At 35.0% G+C, this 5164-nt stretch overlaps 1 non-coding gene across 1 annotated transcript; it reads left to right on the top strand.

Moving 5' to 3' along the window:
- The first annotated feature begins 3443 nt into the window (after nt 1–3443).
- LOC145271681 (U1 spliceosomal RNA) lies at nt 3444–3606 on the top strand. Its single transcript, XR_013866076.1, has one exon. It is a non-coding gene; the product is annotated as a U1 spliceosomal RNA (small nuclear RNA).
- Nucleotides 3607–5164: the final 1558 nt, after the last annotated feature.

The raw sequence follows: 5164 nt of genomic DNA, 5'->3' as shown, positions 1-5164 counted from the left end.
GCATCACTGCCCAAAGAAGAAGGAGATTAAAAAAAAAAGTTAACATGTCAGAAGTCTAATTTTTTAGAACAATGTCTTTTCTGTGGAGCAAATATCTCAGCTAAAAACGGATGTCCATGAAATGGCTAAAAAACAACACTTGCCCAATCAGCAATCCCCTCTATTCTCAAGATCTGCCAAATCAATCAAGAAGACACTACAACAAATTCTCACCTGACACAGCTCAGTGAGACAATGTCAACGAATTCAAGTCTTACATGCAAAACAGAAATATACCCGATGTATCACTTCATCAAATAATGCAACATCTCCACAGGAATCACTCCCAACAGACCCAATACACTTTAAATATGGGAAGACATGCCAACAGTATATCCCACCTCAACATATGACACTGGACGTGGACCAGTTGGAACTAGAGGAAGAGCTGGTAAACAGGATATAAATGGTATCGGGTCTGGCTGCTGAAGATCGACCCAGACTTTTAAAACTTAATGTGAATAAAGCCTTCAAGATGCTTGTTTCAAAAGTCAATGATGGCCTCACAAGGATTACTCCCATTCATGCCACATTGAGTGAAATAAATAATACAATATATGGGGCAGCATGGTATATTATTACTTCAACACTAGGAGAGTAAAAGAGGAAACATGAAGAGTAAATCATATAACTCAGGTTGGAGAAGAAAACTTCAACAGAAAATAGATAAAATCCAAAAGGAAACTCCCCAGATATGTTAATTCCTGTCCTGTGAAACCCCAGGCAAAAAACTAAATAAGAATGTGAATAAGTTGAAAACTTATTATTCCCTCCAAGACAAAGCACAGCTAAGAGCTAAGATGTTAGTACATCAGGCTGAAATAAAAACCTTAGCTGCACAAATAAAAAATAAAACCAAAAACTTTAAAGGAAAAAGGATAAACTTTTTACAACAAATCCAAGAATGGTCTATAGGAGCCTCGTTAAAGAAGGAAAAAAAGGTGAGCTCCTCACCAACTCAAGAAGTTGAAAGCTTCTGGAGGCCACTCTATGAGTACATTAAAGTACATCAGAAAACAATTGGATAAGTACCAGCAAAGAGAAGAACAATGAGAAAGAAAAGATGCCAGCTCTTAGAATTACCAAGGAAGCTGTCTGCAGGAATGTCGCTCAATGTAGTAATTTAAAGACCCCAGGAATAGACCACAAACCAAATCTCTGGCTGAAAGAAGTGAGCACATTTCATCATCACTATGCCAAGGCATTCAATAGACTCATCAGTAGTGATGACGAACCGCCTGAGTGGCTCACTTATTCTAAAAAATGAGGACACCCACATGGCAAACAAATATCGACAATCTGCTGCCTTACAACGACAGAGATAACAGTTGTAATCGCTGATGCAACATACGACCATCTGGTTGCTGGCGATTACCTCGAAAATGAGAAGGTGTACGAGGAACAACTTTGCACAAGACAACAGTTCCTTGTAAATAGAACAATACTAGAAGATTGCAGAAGAAGACAAATCTGTCAATGGTCTGGATTGATTACAAAAAGGCCTTTGACAGTCTACCTCATTCCTGGATACTTCGATGTTTGGAGCTGTATAATGTGCACGCAGATATTAAATCATTCCTTCAAAAGGAAATGGCCAGATCGTGCACATCAATTACGCTACAGCATACGAAAGGATGGATGCAGACCTTAAACATTAAGATCATTTTTTTTTTAATTAAAGGAGCAAGGACCAAGGTTTCATCTAAAAAACGTGGTTTAAAGAAAAGGGTTTTAAACTTTGGACTTTACATGTAAATTTCTAAAAAACACTTCTTTTTTGTTTTAAATTTGGATATATTATTTATTGATCTTTTATCTTCAATTTGTGATATATAAAACTTTGGTGTGTAAATTAATTATTTACTTTTTAATATACATTTCAAAATGAGAGGGCGTAAATTAAAATACGTTTGTCTTAAATATTAAGTTTATTGGAAAGAGCATAAAATTTCACATTGACCCTGAAAATATCGTAAAAATTTAATCAATAGAAAATTTTTTATAGATTTTTACAGTTTAAAAATTGAAAAATACTTAACTCGTAAAATTCACTTGATTTCATTACTGTTTTTTTTTAAATACTATTTCTATTACTTTTTATACAACTTTAATAGTTTATTTTGGAAGTATAATCCATAAAGAAAATAAACAACCCACATTTCAAAAAGAAATTACGAGTTTTTTTTATATTTTATTCGCAGTTTCGTGTTAGGGGTGTCAAAAATTCCCCTACCTCCCCAAATTCTGATACACCTAGAGATTAACATGAAAAAAAATATATAGCATCTATTGGCATTTTTAAATTACTGCTCATGTAAGGGGGAATAACTCTTCAGATCGTAATTTTCAATTTTGTTTCATCCGTGCTTTGATATGATTAATGGGTGCTTGTACATTTTTATCAAGGCATAAAAAATGCAAATATTTAAAAAAATATATTTTACGTACTCGTTATGGAATAAAGTTTTCATGAAAAAAGAAATCACTTAATTTGATCAAGCAGTTTTTTTTATTTCTTCTCACTGAAAAGATTAAATTTTAATGAGATCGATCGAGTAACACCAAGGGGAGATAACCCCAATCATCGCTTAAAACAAGAGTAGAAAAATACTTAGATAATTGTTTTTTCATTTATTTTACAAAGTTTTAAAAAATATTTTTTTCATTTTGGTTCTTTGTTAATCATTCGTTTAAAGCCATCCCTACTTGTGTCCCTAAATAGTCAAATGGCGATAATATATCGATTTCATTAAAATTTGATTTTCCTCTGTAAAAATATATATATACTTGATCAAATTAAGTTATTTTTTTTGGAGAACTTCATTCCATAACGGGTACATAAATTATAACTCTTTTCTTTCAATATTTTCACTTTGTAATGTCTTGATTAAACTGTAGAAGTGTCAATTAATGACATACAAAACTGTTCGATTTAATTACATAAATATGTGGTTGTTTTTGTTAGTGCTTTGGTTTGAAAAGTTTTCATTCGTTTGTATTTCTTCTCATTGAAAAGATTATGACTTTATGTTGTTCACATGTAAACGACCTTGACATTGAATATTACAGTAAAATGTAAGTTTTGTTAATAATTGAGGTATTTTGTAAAACTGTTGGTACGTTTAAATGATAGTAAATTATTTGTTATAGATTATTGTTATTAGTGAATGAAAAAGTTTTGATCTACTGATATTGGTGAGACTTATATGGAGGTATTTTAGTTTTTATTGGTGTTTGTCGGTGGCAAATATAGAAGTGTGATATAAACACAGTGGTAGGCACCACATAAACAATTATACTTACCTTACGTAAATAAGGCCAGGTTCCCTTTTCCCTCCCTCCTCCCTCTCTCTCCACATTAAAAAACGGCTTTGTGCCTAATTTGCTCAGTGGTTAAGCAAATAAATTCTACCTTACGTAGGAATAACGGTGATCATTAAGGTCGTTCCCCCAGAGCGAGGCCCATCCATTGCATTGCGGTTTGGTTGAGCTTTGCGATCTTCCTAAATGTGGACGACTCGGACGTGCTATTTTAAAGTTTGGGGTCTGCGTACGCGCTTACCCTGATAATACAATCAAAATCAGAAATCCTTTCCTATTTCTTCCAAGTACATCTCACTCGTAGGTCTGTACTCCCTCCGCTTAATCACCCTTAATCTATGTAATACCAAAAAACAGGCCATTTCTCTCGACCAGTTTATTATCCACTTCAATTCCAACGTTCTGATTGTATGTAATTTGCATGTAAATGTAATCAACGTTCAATCGTGAGGAATTCGTCTAGCTGTCGCCTACAGCTACAGAAAGTGTCTTCCTTCGATATACAATGTGGACATAAGCCCTGTTACAAAATTTCTGAACTATTCATTATGATAATATTAAAATAGATTGACTATTTAATTGTCATTATATGATAATGTAATGTATGATTTCTAATTTTTTTTTAGAAACAAAAGATGTTAACTTTTAAACAATGTCTTTTGAATTGGAGAGAAGATTAACCATAGAGCAACACGAGAATTTGCATGTAAATTGTAATGATAGCGCTGCTCTTTCGTTTCTGTAACTTTTATATAGACTCTTTCGTTCCGATTTCGTGATCTAACTTTTGTATGTACTCACGCATGCGCATAGCAATTAATCAATAAAGTGGAGCGCCATTATTCAGTTCCCTTCTTACCAACCAAACACACGTGTTCCAATCTTATTCTTACACATCCATGCACAACACAGCATGACATGGTGGCAGCGATATTATCATACAACACAATCTTATAACGTCATAGACAATTAAAAAAAAACGGTAAAACAGCGAGTAAAAGAAAGCAACAAAAAAACGATTTTTTTTTATCTCTCGCTGAATGAACTTTTTTTCTAACCGCCCACGCCACACAAATGAGCTGTTCCTTTTTTCTTTACACTTTCTTATCGCCATGACCACAATTTTATTACAAGTCCCTAGTTTTGATTGGTGCACGACATGTATTGCCGAATCATTCAAACTATTTCGACAACGAATGGAACTTTACTTCATCGTCAAAGCGACGAAACACGAGGGTAAAGTCCCTCTAATACTTCTCGCGACCGGCAAAGACGGTTTACGCCGGTATAATAGTTGGTCGCTGTCGGATGATGATCGCAAGGATCCACAAATAATATTTGCTGCATTTTTGGAGCAGCTAGAACCGGCAACAAATCACCGCGTTTGTAGACTGGAACTCGGAAAATACCAGCAGAGGCCAAATGAAACAACCGACATCTTCATCAACAGATGTCGACTATTGACAAAAAAATGTGATTTCAGTGCCGACAAATTAAACGAACGCCTCGTCGAGTTACTAATTGCCAGCACACCAATACTCGAACTACAAAAGGAACTGTTAAACAAACCGAAGGGTTACAGAATCGAGGAAGCTGTTAGATTAGCCCGTTCACACGAGGCTTCAGGAGTGTATGTCAACCAGCTCCACCAGTTACAGGAATCACCACAGATAGCCGCAATAAGCCGTGGTACAAACCAGTGGCAAGGGATTGACCAAAAACGCGGACAACCCTGCAAAAATTGTGGACGCAGTTACCGTTTTGGCAAAGAACACTGCCCTGCCAAAAATGATATATGCCACAC

The sequence above is a fragment of the Euprymna scolopes genome, chromosome 46 (genome assembly GCF_053919585.1).
Source record: "Euprymna scolopes isolate OS-2025 chromosome 46, ASM5391958v1, whole genome shotgun sequence".
In the NCBI taxonomy this organism is placed as follows: domain Eukaryota; kingdom Metazoa; phylum Mollusca; class Cephalopoda; order Sepiida; family Sepiolidae; genus Euprymna; species Euprymna scolopes.
Note: the sequence above shows the minus strand (reverse complement) of the source record. Positions and strands in the feature narration are given on the sequence as shown.